This window comes from Engystomops pustulosus, chromosome 6 (assembly GCF_040894005.1).
Source record: "Engystomops pustulosus chromosome 6, aEngPut4.maternal, whole genome shotgun sequence".
Taxonomy (NCBI): Eukaryota; Metazoa; Chordata; class Amphibia; order Anura; family Leptodactylidae; genus Engystomops; species Engystomops pustulosus.
Genome location: NC_092416.1, coordinates 109205535 through 109223900, shown reverse-complemented (window position 1 = coordinate 109223900; position 18366 = coordinate 109205535).

Below are 18366 nucleotides of genomic sequence, written 5' to 3'. Positions count from 1 at the left end.
TTTTTTGCTGTCATGGTCCATTAGGGAATAAACACAATATTTGGCAGAGAAGCCTGGGCTGTCCATTTGACCATCCCCTATCAAACAAACAGGTCTATTGCTCAGAAAGAATGATACTTTGCTCTTTTTTCCATGTGTTATCAATAGCTGGAAATAAATAACGAGTTTGATTTTTAAAATATGTTGATTTACCAATTGCTTTCAGGTTTAACCCCTTATCACCGACACTAGTTTTCAGCTCAATGACCAGACTCGGTTTTTCAAATCTGACGTGTCTCACGATAATTGGTTATAACTTCGGAATGCTTTAACATATCCTGGTGATTTTGAGAATGTTTTCTCATGATACATTGTACTTCATGTTAGTTATAAAATTTAAGTGATACGTTTTGCGATTCGTTCTGAAAAAAAGTGAAAATTTGGCAAAAGTTTGTAAAAATTCTTCATTTTCCAAGTTTGAAATGTTCTGCTTTCCAGACAGGAAGTAAAACTACCCAAAAAGCTTGATAAATTACATTTACGGAATGTCTGCTTTATGCTGAGATGATATTTTATGCTTCCTCTCACTTTTCTAGGATGTTATGAGGTGCAGAACTTTAGGTGCGATTTTTCTCATTTTAATGAAAATTGCCAAAACTAACATTTTGAGGGACAACTCAGCTTCCAAGTGACTTTGAAAGGCCTAAATAATAGTAAAACCCCATAAATTACCCAACTATAGAAACTTCACCCCTCAATGTATGTAAAACAACTTCAATTAAGTCCATTAACCCTTTAAGTGTTTCACATGGGTTAAAACAATATGGACCTGCGATTTAGAAACTATGGAATTTTTTTGGAAATTACATTTATTTAGGCCAAACTGACAGTTTCAAAATAAATTAAATGATGAAACGCACTGCAAAGTTTGATGCCCAATTCCTCCCGAGTGTACTGATACCCCATATGTGGCGGTAAACTTCTGTACGGGCGCACGGCCAAGTATAGAATGAATGGAGGCGCCATTCACAGCAGATTTGTATTGTCACATTGTACGACCTATATATTTTTATTTTTTTTGGTAATGAGGCCTATGAGGGCCTATTTTTTACGGGATGAGATACAATGTATAGATAATTCATTTAGGGGGTCTATAGCTTATTCATGAGATTTTATTAATGATTTCAAGGGGGACACAAACAAAATCATCAATTTTTATTTTGGATTTTTAGCATTTTTTTCCCCCCGCTCACCGTAATGTAAAAATAATATTTTATCTTTATTCTCTGGTTCACTACGATTGCGGTGATACCTCATTTATATAGTTTTTCTTATCTTTGCTCAATTTTCCTGAGCAAAACCAATATTGGAGAAAATCGCATTGTTTTTACTATTGACAACTTTTTAGGGCCATAACTTCTGTATTTTTCTGTTGTCAGACCTGGTTGAGGGCTTATTTTTTTCGAAAAGAGTTGTTCTTTTCAGTCGTATCATATTAGGGAACATAGCTTTTTTTTAATCACTTTTTAGAACATTTTTTGTGATGGTGTTTGATGAAAAATTGTATATTACGGGAAGTTTTTCGTAGTTATTTTTTTCATCTTTCACCGAGCGGGTTCAGTATTGATTTAGATTTATTGTACAGATTAATACGGACGAGGTGATACCAAATATGTACATTTTTCGTGTGTTTTTGTGTTTTATATACTGTATTAGCATTATATGTGTAACTGGGGAGATTATGGGACTTTATTTTATTTATTTATTTAATTATTATTATAAAATGATTTAATCTTTTTTTTTTTTACTTTCACATATTTTCCACCTTTTGGCTTGAACAAGCGATCATTAGATCACTTATTCAAGCCTCTACACTGCAATACACTTGTATTGCAGTGTATAGTGTAAGTAACTGAGCATGCCGCGCATGCTCAGTTACTTACAGCCGGGTCCTGCCAGGAAGGCAGAACCCGGCGAGAAATGGAGCCGATAGCCTCGGGTCACTCGTCGGGACCCGGGGCAGCGGCAGGAGGGATCGGATCCCCCGGTAAGCACACCGGGGGGGGTCCGATCCACGGGGGACACACTTGCACGCCGCGGTCATGCTTGACCGCGGCGTGTAAGGGGTTAAACACCCGGGATCGGAGTTTTTACGATCCCGGGTGTTAGTGCCGGGTCTGGGCTGTGATATCACAGCCCGACACCGGCACTATACTGACCGGATGTCCCGAAATCTTCTTCTGACGCGGCGCCGTAGAAAGGCGTCGCGTCAGAGAAGTACCCTTAATGACCAACGTAGATTCCCGATAGGGTGGTCATTAAGGGGTTAAAATCCTGAAGAACGACATCATTTTTAAAAAGCCAGGAAGGCAGAACCCGGCAAGAAAAGGAGCCGACAGCCTCGGGTCACTCATCGGGACCCGGGGCAGCGGCAGGAGGGATCGGATCCCCCGGTAAGCACACCGGGGGGGTCCAATCCACGGGGGACACACTTGCACGCCGCGGTCATGCTTGACCGCGCCCGCCGTGTAAGGGGTTAAACACCCGGGATCTGAGTTTTTAGGATCCCGGGTGTTAGTGCCGGGTCTGGGCTGTGATATCACAGCCCGACACCGGCACTATACTGACCCGATGTCCCGAAATCTTCTTCTGACGCGGCGCCGTAGAAAGGCGTCGCGTCAGAAGAAGTACCCTTAATGACCAACGTAGATTCCCGATAGGGCGGTCATTAAGGGGTTAAAATCCTTAGAACGACATCATTTTTAAAAAGCCAGGAAGGCAGAACCCGGCGAGAAAAGGAGCCGACAGCCTCGGGTCACTCGTCGGACCCGGGGCAGCGGTAGGAGGGATCGGATCCCCCGGTAAGCACACCGGGGGGGTCCGATCCACGGGGGGGACACTTGCACGCCGCGGTCATGCTTGACCGCGGCGTGTAAGGGGTTAAACACCCGGGATTGGAGTTTTTCCGATCCCGGGTGTTAGTGCCGGGTCTGGGCTGTGATATCACAGCCCAACACCGGCACTATACTGACCCGATGTCCCGAAATCTTCTTCTGACGCGGCGCCGTAGAAAGGCGTCGCGTCAGAAGAAGTACCCTTAATGACCGACGTAGATTCCCGATAGGGCGGTCATTAAGGGGTTAAAATCCTGAAGAACTACATCATTTTTAAAAAGCTGGATCCACTTAGCAAAAATGCAGCAGAAATTAGGAGATTGCCCAATGGCTGCATTCCTTGTTTCGGCTGTGTTTCCCATAATTTAGATCCGTGGCCATTCTCACACTTTACGTGAAAAGAGATCGTGCTTCCTATTGAAGCTTTGCATTTTTTTCGGGCTTGACACGGAATGAGAGCTAACAGTTTTCTAAATGAGCATTCAAACACTATAAACTTCTCCTCTGTTGCATGGTCACTGCAGCCAAAGTATAACGGTTGAAATTCTCTTTCCGTTAGCAACTCTTGGTCACTTAAATCTTCATCCTCCTCTTCCTCACTTTCTGATATTTGAAAAGTTTCATCTGACGTTTCCATTCCAAATGTGGTAGTTGGTTCCGTCACTTGTGAAACCTCCTGTAAAGGTTGATTTGATGGTCCTTTTGATGGCTGCTCAGACTCTTCTAAAATTGGAGCCATGCTGTCTTCTATTGGAGATAAAGGTATATTGTGAAATTCTTCACCTGAACTTGGATGTTCTCTAAAATGATGTTTTTGGCAGGCATAATCATAATCTAACAGTGCACTGGGAATGGATGCTGTTTTGGTTTTTTGATTGGAGTAGAGCTCCATATTGAACCACTTTCAAGTTGTGAAGTAGTGTTGACTTCCATTACATTATCTTCATCCTCAGAATTACTGCTGGATTCGCAGGTAAGATTAGATGGGTTGAAAATTGAAATTGTAGCTTCGTGATCCACAGCAAATTCCAGTTTTGTTCTTATATCACATTGCACTTTCATATGCCTTTTGGTGATATGGGTTTCGGTGTGACTATTTTTCTTTTGTTTCCAATGATCCGTGTTCACAGCCTAGTGTCTTTTCTTTATTATTTCAGGGTTGGTTCCTTTGTCTGAAAATATTTTAGAAGGGACATCCAAATGAGAGGTGCTGGCAATGGCTCCGGTAGAGAGTTCACATCTCTTTTTTTTTCCACAATGTGATGCGTTTAATTTTTACATTTGGCAAAAACTATTTCTGAGCTTTCTGGGACAGGAAGCCTTAGAACGACATTGATTGTCGAACAGAACACTGATGGACCCACTGCTGTTGTTGTAGTGACATTTGTTGATAATGAGGATGTTGTATATGACACGCTGGTGGTGGAAACAGTCATGTCAGTTACACATGGGGCAATTAGATCAACTTTGGAGAAATAAGCTTTATGGTGATCTACCATTATATTTTCAGAAACATTGGCTGCTTCTGTAAGCTGAGGTCTATATTCAGCAGTGGTAAATATTGTCGGAAGTGCATTAGGCCTTAGGGTACGTCGATCTTCATGGTAAGTATAAGCATCGTGTGCAAAATGTAACGAACATATTATATATATATCATAGATTTTGCCATCATGGACTTTCTTGACCATGGTTTCAAGATCGTCAGCATATTGTCCAGTTTAGATGAGCCACTGCCTTATTTTTTCAGGTTGTCTTGGAAACACATGAAGACTAACATTGGGATCTCCTTTTCTCCAACTTCTTCTACAACCCTTTACAATGCAGGATGGCATTCTGCAATGTACCGTATATTCCGGCGTATAAGACGACCTGGTGTATAAGACGACCCCCCTACTTTCCTGTTTAAAATATAGAGTTTAAGATATATTCGCCGTATAAGACTTCCCCTTTTCCAACGCATACAAAACACTGGTAAAAATTTTTTTAAAAACTGATTTGAATTTAACATGGTCCTTTTTTTAATTTAAATTCTTATGACATGCAGGAAAACTGTCGCTCATAAACATAAGGCATACAACAACAACATTACCATTACAGCACAGCCCCCAGTAGTATACAGCACAGCGCCCAGTAGTATACAGCACAGCCCCCAGTAGTATACAGCACTGCCCCCAGTAGTATACAGCACTGCCCCCAGTAGTATACAGCACAGCCCCCAGTAGTATACAGCACAGCCCCCAATAGTATACAGCACAGCCCCCAATAGTATACAGCACAGCCCAGCATTAAAAAAAAAAAGAAAGAAGACGGCGCGGAACACTGAAGACGAGCCGCGCAGACATCGGGGCCAACGGAGGGTGAGTATGCGCCCCGATGTCTTTTTGAGGTTGCCGGCAGCCATCGCTGTGAAAACACCCGCGATCGGTGCTAGCACCGATCGCGGGTGTTACCGGTAAGCCTTTGCTGCAGTATGCAGCAAAGACTTACCGGCTATGGAGAGGGCTCAGCCCGGTAATACCTCGAATGCAAAAAATAAGATTAGAACCCTATTAATTTATAACCAACTTAAATCCTAATAATTTTGAGAATTCATGCAATATATGTCAAGTTTTCTCACCTTCAAATAATCGAGCAATCGTTTTTATTTTAGGTGTACTTCAACTGTGTGAGAGACAGAATCTAAAAAAAGTGCAGAAATTACATTGTATTATTGTAAAATACCGTATATACTCGAGTATAAGCCGACCCGAGTATAAGCCGAGGCCCCTAATTTTACCACAAAATACTGGGAAAACCTATTGACTCGAGTATAAGCCGAGGGTGGGAAATGCATTGGTCACAGCCTCCCCAGTACATAGCCAGCCAGCCCCTGCCCCAGTGTATATAGCCAGCCAGCCCCTGCCCCAGTGTATATAGCCAGCCAGCCCCTGCCCCAGTGTATATAGCCAGCCAGCCCCTGCCCCAGTGTATATAGCCAGCCAGCCCCTGCCCCAGTGTATATAGCCAGCCAGCCCCTGCCCCAGTGTATATAGCCAGCCAGCCCCTGCCCCAGTGTATATAGCCTGCCAGACCCTGCCCCAGTGTATATAGCCTGCCAGACCCTGCCCCAGCCTGCCAGACCCTGCCCCAGTGTATATAGCCTTCCGGCGCTGCCGGACAGATCGCACAGAAGATATACAGGGGTCGCCGGAAATGTGAATTTAGATATATTTATTTTTTTGACTTGAGTATAAGCCGAGTTTGGGTTTTTCAGCACATTTTTTGTGCTGAAAAACTAGGCTTATACTCGAGTATATAAGGTAATAAGCATTTTATTGCATGAAATACATGTTTATTTGCATTACTATAAGTATTTGATCAAATACTGATTTTCTTCACTATATGTAGAGAGAGAGACACAGAGAAGAGAGACGTCAAACAATAGAAAAAACAGAGCAGGTCTCTTGAACAAATTATTGGTGGGTGCCAAAGCACAAATGATCTTCTGGAAAAATTGAAAAGAAGCAGTACTCAATGCTTGTTTTTTGTGGTGGAATATTTATTGATTTTTTTTATGGTTGAATAAAATAAATAGTTTTTTGCACAATGGATTGCTGCTTCTTTTCCATTTTTTCATATAGAGAATAGAGTGCAGCGCAGGCAATATCTGTTATCCTTTCCCATTTACCTGAAAACTGTGTACAAGTTCTTTGAGGTATTTTCTGAATCAGATGATGGAAAAAACTGTCTGATTCGACAAATGCAGCAACGTGGTGTTCACAAACAGCACAAAGGTCTGCAAAAAGTAAAAACCGTTGGTCTTGATTATGATGGCATGGACTGAGCTTATATCTAGTGGCAGTGGAAGGCTAGTGTCTGACAGAGTGATTCTATGCTTTGTGGGTGAGAACACTTGCTAAACAAGCCTGTAATCAAATACTTATTTCCCCTACTCTATACGGGCAGAGACACAGAGAAGAGAGTGCAGCGCAGGCAATATCTGTTATCCTTTCCCATTTATCTGAAAACTGTGTTCAAGTTCTTTGACGTATTTTCTGAATCAGATGACGGAAAAACTGTCTGATTCGGCAAATGCAGCAACGTGGTGATCACAAACAGCACAAAGGTCTGCAAAAAGTAAAAACCGTTGGTCTTGATTATGATGGTATGGACTGAGCTTATATCTAGTGGCGGTGGAAGGCTAGTGTCTGACAGAGTGATTCTATGCTTTGTGGGTGAGAACACTTGCTAAACAAGCCTGTAATCAAATACTTATTTCCCCTACTCTATAAGGATAGAGACACAGAGAAGAGAGTGCAGCGCAGGCAATAGCTGTTATCCTTTCCCATTTATCTGAAAACTGTGTTCAAGTTCTTTGACGTATATTTTCTGAATCAGATGACGGTAAAAACTGTCTGATTCGCCAAATGCAGCAACGTGGTGATCATAAACAGCACAAAGGTCTGCAAAAAGTAAAAACGGTCGGTCTTGACAGGATAGAACCTAATACCGTGTATTGCAAAAGATAATTCTGTAGAATTCAATATGCTATTATTTATTTATATTTTTTATCATCACCCTGTTTTGCAAAAAAAGTAATTAATAATTTTCTACATCATCACACGCCTGTTATTTGTATTGTCACTTCTTCATCCTCATAGACTGTAAGTTCTTGTGTCACCCCCTCATCCTCATAGACTGTAAGCTCTTGTGTCTCCCACTCATCCTCACAGACTGTAAGCTCTTGTGTCACCTCCTCATCCGCATAGACTGTAAGTTCTTGTGTCACCCCTTCATCCTCATAGACCAGTGATGGCAAACCTTTTAAACACTGAGTGCCCAAACTACAACCAAAACCCACATATTTTTCGCAAAGTGCCAATGCGACAATTTAAGCAGTAACTTATTACTACCTGCTTTTTCACAGGTTTAAATTGTATAGGCACCTGAGGACACAATACAGTAGAAAGGAGGATAAAAAGCTTTGGTTATCATTGTAGCTTCCTTCTGGTGTCCTGGGCTGCCTGGGACTGCAAGAGGCCTTGAGTCCTGTCTGGCAAACTCTACCCTGGGGTGATGGCAAGGGTGCCCATAGAGAGGGCTCTGAGTGCCGCCTCTGGCACCCGTGCCATAGGTTCGCCACCACTGTCATAGACTGTAAGCTCTTGTGTCTCCCACTCATCCTCATAGACTGTAAGCTCTTCGTCCTCCTCATCCTCATAGACTGTGAGCTCTTGTGTCAGCCACTCATTCTCATAGACTGTAAGCTCTTGTGTCACATCCTCATAGACTGTAAGCTCTTCGTCCTCCTCATCCTCATAGACTGTGAGCTCTTGTGTCATCCCCTCATCCTCATAGACTGTGAGCTCTTGTGTCATCCCCTCATCCTCATAGACTGTGAGCTCTTGTGTCATGCCCTCATCCTCATAGACTGTAAGCTCTTGTGTCACCTCCTCATCCGCATAGACTGTAAGCTCTTGTGTCCCCCTCATCCTCATAGACTGTAAGCTATTGTGTCCCCCTCATCCTCATAGACTGTAAGCTCTTGTGTCACCCCCTCATCCTCATAGACTGTAAGCTCTAGTGTCACCCCCTCATCCTCATAGACTGTAAGCTCTTGTGTCTCCCCCTCATCCTAATAGACTGTAAGCTCTTGTGTCCTCCCTCATCCTCATAGACTGTAAGCTCTTGTGTCCCCCTCATCCTCATAGACTGTAAGCTCATGTGTCATCCTCTCATCCTGTTTTTTCATTTTAATTTTTCACTCCACACCTTCAAAAATATATAATTTTTTTATTTTTTCACATACAGGGCTGTGATTTGCGTAGCAAATTGTACTTCATAGTGATGGTATTTAATATTCCATGCCGTGCACTGTGAAGTGGGAAACAAAATTCGACATGCCGTGAAAATTGTGAAACAGACATTTGAGTCCTTTTCTTGTGGGCTTGGATTTTACGGATTTCACTGTGTGTCCCAAATGAAATGTCTAATTTATTCTTTTGGTCAGTACGATCACAGGGACACCAAATGTGTTTTATAATGTTTTCATACATTTACAAAAACCTGTGGGTGGTGTCATTTTGTGCGACTTTTGATGGTGTTTTCAATGCTACCATTTTTAGGACTGTCCAACCTTTTGATCAGTTTTTATTGAATTTTTTACATTTTTCAAAATGGCAAAAAATTTCTGACTTTGGATGCTATTTTCCGTTACCCGCAAAGATATAAAAAACGAGGGGCTCGATGAGGTCCCATGTATCTCCGACGGACCGCTCGTTGCGCCATTAGAGTAATGGAACAGACAGCTGTGCATGACCGGTTTGCTCCATTCATCTCTATGGAGCTGACAGAGATTGCTGGGCGGTGAGCTCAGCAATCTCCGTCAGCTCCGTAGAGATGAATAGAGCAAAACCGTCATGCCCGGACGTCTGCTCCATTACTCTGATGAGCAGTCTGCAAGTAATTGCAATCATTTCAGTGCTTGTATACCAGAAACTGGCACCCTGGTACCCTTAATGACTGACCTAGAATCCCGATAAGGCGGTCATTGAGGGGTTAAAAGACATGTATTAGACCCAACATATGACTGCACCCTGATCAATGAACACTCACAAACACTGCCACACTCGCTTTTCTTTTTGCTATTTAAAGGTTAGATGCCAAATAAGCTCTCCTTTCACTGCAACAAAGATCTGGCTGCAAAGCTGTATATACTTACACTCACCGGCGACTTTATTAGGTACACCATGCTGAAGCACAGAAGAAAGATGAGGGCGGCACAGTGAAGTGGATTCAAGTCCAGGTGGGTGCAAGCTCTTTGGGCCTGACTCAGGGCACCAGAAGGATCCAAAAGAAATAGCAGGAGAGCAGCACTCCGTGTTGAGTAGTGTTTATTCAAGCACCAGTGGCAAAGACATGCAACGTTTCGGCTAGCTCAATGTAGCCATTTTCAAGCTTGAAAATGGCTACATTGAGCTAGCCGAAACGTTGCATGTCTTTGCCACTGGTGCTTGAATAAACACTACTCAACACGGAGTGCTGCTCTCCTGCTATTTCTTAAGGTACACCATGCTAGTAACGTGTTGGAGCCCCTTTTGCCTTCAGAACTGCCTCAATTCTTCGTGGCATAGATTCACCAAGGTGCTGGAAGCATTCCTCAGAGATTTTGGTCCATATTGACATGATGGCATCACACAGTTGCCGCAGATTTGTCGGCTGCACATCCATGATGCGAATCTCCCGTTCCACCACATCCCAAAGATGCTCTATTGGATTGAGATCTGGTGAATGTGGAGGCCATTTGAGTACAGTGAACTCATTGTCATGTTCAAGAAACCAGTCTGAAATGATTCCAGCTTTATGACATGGCGCATTATCCTGCTGAAAGTAGCCATCAGATGCTGGGTACATTGTGGTCATAAAGGGATAGACATGGTCAGCAACAATACTCAGGTAGACTGTGGCGTTGCAACGATGCTCAAGTGGTACCAAGGGGCCCAAAGAGTGCCAAGAAAATATTCCCCACACCATGACACCACCACCAGCAGCCTGAACCGTTGATACAAGGCAGGATGGATCCATGCTTTCATGTTGTTGACGCCACATTCTGACCCTACCATCCGAATGTCGCAGCAGAAAACGAGACTCATCAGACCAGGCAACGTTTTTCCAATCTTCTACTGTCCAATTTCGATGAGCTTGTGCAAATTGTAGCCTCAGTTTCCTGTTCTTAGCTGAAAGGAGTGGCACCCGGTGTGGTCTTCTGCTGCTGTAGCCCATTTGCCTCAAAGTTCCACGTACTGTGCGTTCAGAGATGCTCTTCTGCCTACCTTGGTTGTAACGGGTGGCGATTTGAGTCGCTGTTGCCTTTCTATCAGCTCGAACCAGTCTGCCCATTCTCCTATGACCTCTGGCATCAACAAGGCATTTCCGCCCACAGAACTGCCGCTCACTGGATGTTTTTTCTTTTTCGGACCATTCTCTGTAAACCCTAGAGATGGTTGTGCGTGAAAATCCCAGTAGATCAGCAGTTTTTGAAATACTCAGACCAGCCCTTCTGGCACCAATAACCATGCCACGTTCAAAGGCACTCAAATCACCTTTCTTCCCCATACTGATGCTCGGTTTGAACTGCAGGAGATTGTCTTGACCATGTCTACATGCCTAAATGCACTGAGTTGCCGCCATGTGATTGGCTGATTAGAAATTAAGTGTTAACAAGCAGTTAGACAGGTGTACCTAATAAAGTGGCCGGTGAGTGTATGTAATGGAGAGGATGGTCACATATGAGGTCCATGTCATATGTGACAAAAGAAAAATATTAAATGGACCTCATATGTGTCAATGACCTCCATTACACGGGCCACCCACAGCCCAAGACAAAATTACATAAGGCATATTAGGTACCAACCTAAGGTAATTTGCTCTTATTGTATTATTCTCGTCCAATTCTCAAGCCCAGCAAGCCACTCCGCACCTAAGCAAGCAAGCTGGGCTGTGATTGGACGAGAATACGCGGCGGTGGACGTGCCATGCGCAATCCGGCATTGCAGAGTATTAATATTTCGGGCATGCCGCATCGTAGCGCTTCCTCTACTGCGCATGCGTCGGGTAGATGCCGACTTCCCCGCCGATCCAGTGACGAGGAGGAGAAGACTCCGCCTATCCGTCGCGGGGGCGGCAACGTGTAGAAGATAGATCTGTGGACGTGATGTCAGCGGAAGTGAAGAAAGAAGAAGACGCGATGTCACGTGACCGGCTCCGGACCGAGGGGAACCAGCCACTTCGGGAACAGTAAGTATATTAGAAAGTTAGTTAATCCACCCATAGCTTTAAATTAGTCAGGGGAACCTAGGTCCCAGACAACCCCTTTAAAGGGGCAGGGTTTTTTCGCTCATTTCTCGCTCTCCACCTTCAAAAATCCATAACTTTTTCATTTTTACGTGTGCAGAGCTGTGTGAGGGCTCATTTTGTGCAGGAAATTTTACTTTCCTGTAATGTTATTTATTTTAACATGCCGTGTACTGCGAAGCTGAAAAAACATTCCAAATGTAGAAAAATTATTAAAAAATTTACGACTTTGACTGTCCGCTCCAAATAACACCTCAGCTTTATTCTTTGGTTCGGTGCGATCGCGGTGATACCAACAGATTCCAAATGATACCAAGGTTTTATTGTGTTTTAATACATTTTCAAAAATTAAACGAATGTGTACAAAAAAGAAAAAAAATTGCCATCTTCTGACGCTAATAACTTTTTCATACTTTAGGACACAGAGCTGTTTGAGGTGTCATTTTTTGCAAAATGAGCCAAAGTGTTCATTGCTACCATTTTGAGGTCTGTGCGACATTTTGATCATTTTTTATTCCATTTTTTATGTGATGTAAAAAGGTGTAATAGTCGCATTTCGGACATTTGGGCGCCATTTTCCATCTCGAAGGTTACCGCCGGCCGTAACCGTTTTTATATTTTGATAGATTGGGCATTTTGGGACGCGGTGATACCTAATGTGTCTGTGATTTTTACTGTTAATTATGTTTTATATCAGTTCTAGGGAAAGGGGGTGATTTGAATTTTTAACATTTTATTAATTTTTATTATTTTTTAAACTTTTTTTTTTCTTTTTTCTTTTTACTATTTCTTAGACCATCTAGGGTACATTAACCCTAGATGGTCAGATCGCTCCTACCATATACTGCAATACTACTGTATTGCAATATATGGCATTTTTGCAGCTCATTCATTACAATGAGCCACTGGCTCACAGATAATGGAAATTATCACTTTATATGTTACTACATTCTTATAAGGAATAATATCAACTAATATTCATGTTTTTAAGCCTTCTCTATGCATATTATGAATATTAATATTATCTAAAAACACACTTTCTCTCTTATTGCTTTTAATTTCGTGACAGGTTTTTTTTTTGGCAAAAATTGACTGATACAATGAACATTCGATCCTCTTCGCTATTATATATTAACAACGCAACCCAGAACATGTCCATAAAGTTATATGTAACACCAAAAACACACACATGTTCTGGAATAAAGTTTGTATTTCACACCATCCTCCATTATTTACACCTATGTTATGACGTTCTCACTCTCATTCTCATGAAGCGCGGAGGGTATATTGTGCGGCTAATACATTGGCGCACATCTAAAAGTGACTTTTGTTATCTCATTAGCTTGGTTTATGGATGTATAGTTAATAATTTGGGTTACCATTGTGTAAGGGATCATACAATGATACTGTAGATCTGTGTGAAGCTCAGTGCAATTTTCTGCAAAAATAGTTTGGTGTCCCCTGTGGATTTAACGTTCCCTTTGGTGCATATTTTGATGAATATACACATGTGGGGTCTGTATTATCTCCTCACATCTTGCTGTTTTATGAAAGTATATTTTCTTTATATAAGTATCCTGGATTTGTACATATTTTAGAGGAAATTTTAATGTTAATTTCCAAATGGTTGTCTGCTTTCAAAATCTTATAGGTTTTATGGCACCTTTACTTTTTATTGCTATATTTTGCAGGTTGTGACTGTTTTAAAATTTCTAGCTGAAAAGCAGATATTTAGTTATTACAGTTTTAGTAATATTATGTGGATTTATTTATGTGAACATATCAATATGGGACATTTGTGAACGCTACACGTGTCCATTTAGGAGATGTGAAGGTAAATATTTTCTGTTTGGAGCACATTTTTTTCCATGAAAGTCAAATTTTAAGTATTTTTTTTAATAAAATATTTCAGTTTGAATCAAAGTTGCATGAAGGCGCCTATGTCTATAAACTGTTTAATGCAATTTTGAAAATGGGGCAAGTGTCTGCTTACAGAAAATCTGTGGTTTGTTGAGTTTACTTTAATTCTTTTTGCTGTAACTTTATTTTTAAACGTCAAAATTGTAAAAATTGCTCCGGTCAATAACGCAACAAAACATCCAGAAATGCCCGGAGATGAAATGGTTAATACCCCTTGGTTTAATTCCCTGGTGAAGATGATTATCATCTATCTCTAGTTATCTACCTCATATAATCTGACCATTTATATATCTCACTTTTTCTCTTTCTATTTATTAATCAATCTTCTATTTCTCTCATATCCATCTACTGTATATATCATCTATTTTATAGTTCTGCATCTAGAAATCTCTATCATCTTTCATATTTTTCTTCGATCATAATAATTATAATTAACAATTCTTTTTTTATATAGTGCACACAGATTACGCAGCGCTGCACAGAACTTGCCAAATCAGTCTCTGTCCCCATGGTGCTCACAATCTATTAAACCTACCAGTAATTTTTTGGAGTATGGGATGGTCATACAAACTCTTTGCAGATGTTGACCAGCGCTGCAAGGCTGTAGTGCAAACCACTGAGCCACCGTGCTGCCCATCAATCTCCCTATCATCTATCTATCTCCTATAAAATTCTCCCATATTACAGTTTGTTTTACCATACTAAAGGGAGCCTCTTGCTGACTGTGTAATAAAATAGTTTTATTTTAGGGCCCCACATTTAGTTTTGCCCAGGGCCCCACTTTTTCTAAAACCGGCCCTGGAAAAGGTGCAAAGGAGATATTACAAGATTATTAGAGGAATGAGAGGACGAGAATACAAGGACAGATTACAAAATTTGATATTATTCAGTTAGAAAATAGACATTACAGTATACAAATACCTGAACGGGCAGTACAAGGATCTCTCCAAGGATCTTTTTATACCTAGGCCTGTGGCCAGTATAAAGGGGCATCCTCTACACCTAGAGGAGAGGCAGTTCTACTGTATGAACAGTGAGACTATAGAGCTTTCTGCCACAGGGAGTTGTTATGTACATGTTCAAGAGGGTCCTGGATGCTTTTATAGAGAGCAAAATATCACCGGTTATGGGGAAAAAAAACTTTTGTTTAATTCTTAAAGGTTGGACTTTTTTCCACCCTTATATATTATGATATGATAAATTTAACACTGGTAATCTGTAAATAGCTTAGTACAAAGTGGCTATTGTAAGTGGTCAAGTAGTGGATAAAGTCCCTAGAAAGTATAATGCTGTTGGATCACGTATATATAAGGCACTGATCTAGGAATAAACAAAACACACAGGGTTAATAGTTATAGCCAAAAATTTTCCAAAAGCCGCAGATAAGATATGGGAGGAAGATATAGAGGTTCCCACACTGAAAAAAAAAATGTCCTGTAGTCTCCCTCACTAAGGAAATGCCCAACAGCATCCCTTCAGTAATGAACTGCCCAGTAGCCTCCTCTCAATAATGTAATACCAAGCAAACTCCCCTAAGTAATGAAATGCCAAGTAGCCTCCCCCACTAATAAAATTCCCAGCAGTGTCCCTTCACTAAAGAAATGCTAAGCAGCCTCCCCTGATTAATGTAATGCCCAATAGCTTCCCCCACTAATGAAATGCCCAGAAACCCCCCTTAAATAATGCTATGCCTAACAGCTTTCCACAATAATGGAATTCCCAGAATCATCTCCCACTAATGGAATGTCCAGAAGCTCCCCCTCAGTAATAAAATGTCCAGAATCCTCCCCTCAGTAATGAAATACCCAGAAGCTTCCCCCACTAATTAAATACCTAATAGCTTTGTCTACTAATGAAATGCCCAATAGCTTTGTCTACTAATGAAATGCCTAGCACAGAGCCCCTCATTATTAAAAAAAAAAACTCATTACTCACCATAGGTGCGCTCCACACCTCCCTGTGTAAAAGCACAGTGTAAGGGTGCGTTTACATGGGGCATTTACATGCATTTAGAAACATGATGAGCAGTTTGATCACATATGCGTCTCCATTGAAACATGTGCGATCAGTAGTGAGCAACCGGTGTTTTACAAGGAGAGCTTTCATTTTCTTTTTTTTCCAACTCTTTATCATTCTTTATTGTGATAATGATTCAATAACAGAGTAAATACATTTTTCTATATACGGTAAGTGTAACTTTACATAGATTGCGTAACCATCGACATTCTTATGAAGGATTACAGAAGATATTACATCCAATAATTGTGTGTAACTATGTCAAGTCTTAACACAAAACATGTAAAAGAGAAAAGTAGAAGAGAGGGTAAGGGAAAGAGAGTAGTAAGGGTATTGGGATGGGGGGGGGGGATTATCCAGGTCTTGTTAGATCATATATTCTGATATGTATGATCTGGGGCTGATATAGTTTAGTTTGGGTGTGTTAGGAACAATGCTGAATTTTGAAAGGCAATCCACGGGGACCAAATTTTTTTGGTTTTTTTTTTCAAGAAAAATTTCTTGAAACCACTGGGGGTTGGGTGGATCTGGTTTACTTTTATTGTTATCAGTTTGTGTGGGAAAAATGGAGAGAAGTAGTATTGAGGGATCATTGGAGATTTTGAATTCAAGGATGTCTGAAAATAGATCACAAACTCTACCCCAAAATGATTGAATAGTTGGACATTGCCACCAAATATGGGCCATTGTGCCTTCGGTGAGTTTACATCTCCAACACTCATTAGGACAAGAGGGGTAAATTTTGTGAAGCATGGTAGGAACCCAATACCATCTTGAGATTATGCATACAATGTAAAGCTTTAGACCAATCTTCATTAGAGTGGGAATTGTTGAGTTCCTCTTCCCAAGCTTTAATGAATTGAATAGGAGGGGTTGACCATTTGTCAAGTAGAAGATTATAGATTGTCGAAATGGTGTGAGTGATTGGTGAGGGCGAGAAGCACAGTTCTGTTAAGTCTCTATGAAGGTTGAGTTTATTTTTATATTTGTGTAAAAATTTGTGAGTTTCATAAATTCCCATTTGGTTTTGGATGTGCAGTGTGTATTTTTGGAGAGAGTCGAATGAGGTAAATGAACCAGCGTTAAGGAAGTTTTTAAATCTTAGAGGTTTGGGTTGTGATCTGAATGGTTGTAGGAAATTTGCTGCTATTCCTGGTGGAAAGTCAGTGTTGTCTAAAATTGGTGTGAGAGGGCCGCGAAGTTCGATTAACTTGGCCATGTCAGGGGGCTTTTGTATTGTCTTCAGGGTGTGAGCTGCTATCATGGGGAGATTGTTTAGTTGATGCGTTAATGAGAGTGAGCTAGAGGACCATGGTAATCATGTCCATTGGGAAAAGGCTGGTTTTCAATTGTTACACAAGGTTTGGAGTCCTGATGGAACCAATCTAGGATTGTAGAGAGGTTTGCTGCATAAAAGTATCCTTGGAAATCTGGGAGGCCAAGCCCCCCTTGTATTTTCCTGCGTATGAGTAAGGCTCTAGCTAATCTAGGGGAGGAAGATGACCAGATGAATTGGTTGATCAGGGTTGTAAGTTTGTTAAAGAAAATTTTTGGAAGGGAGATGGGCATTGTTTGAAAAAGGTACAGCAGTTTTGGTAGAACTGTCATTTTATACAGTTTATTCTCCCAAACCAAGAGATCTTTTTGTTTCCCCATTTTGTGAGATCATTTTGTAGCGATATGAGAAAGTTCTTGTAGTTGTGAGCATAGATGGAGTGTATACTTGAGGTAATTTGTACTCCCAAGTATGGGAAGGTATCTTTCTTTCAGGTGAATGGGTATGTGTTTTTAGTGAGTTTCTTAATGTTTCACTTAGGCCGAATCCCATAGCCGTGCATTTAGTCAAATTAATTTTGTTATTGCTAAAGTAACCAAAGGTTTGTAGGGGAGAAGAATGTGAGCGGACGTGATGTCACGCCGCCCCGCGATCCCTACTCCGTCTAGAGCATGCTGGATTTGGCGTCCTTGTAAGCGCTGATCGTCTGGCCGTGGTGGGAGCCGCAACGGACCCCACTAGGATTCAGACCGCATCGTGTCTGAGGTTTCTGGATGCGTGTGGAAAGCTGAGGAGGAGCCGTGCACTGGTGTGGTCCGGTGAGAGACATGAGGCAGTAAGGAAGCATGTACCCTGAATCGCCTAAATGATACCTGGAGCAGAGGAAAGAAATACGGGGGAATACACGTCCAACCTCTGTTTTATACCATAGAAGGAGGTCCTTTAGGAAGATGGTCATCAATACCGTATACAGCTGCCGTCAACTTCCTGGAGTGGAGGCCTGGGGGCTGCCTATTTCCGGGTGATCCGGATCCTTGGGACCTAATTGGTTCGACTGGGTGTTCATCACAATACTAAAGGTCATATGGTCTTTGTTTTTCTCCTGCTGCTGCTACTACTCGTGTTCTTGCTTGGCTAAAGCTTATCTTCACGGATGGAATTCTTACTTATTGTAATGTGCTTCAGGACGGGTCTAAGGACAATTTAATAAGCCGTGGCTCTCACTATATAGTTACATCTGACATTTGGCTCCGCTTTTACTAACATATACAGTATTGCCTCTACTAACATCTACAATCGATTTCCATAGTCTACCACAACTACTGAGACTTGTTGGAAGCCGCAGACCTACAGTACATACTTATGATATATGGATCTGACTTTTGGTTCCACTTTACTAACAAACTATTGCCTCTACTAACATCTGCAATTGATCTCTTTGCAACCTAC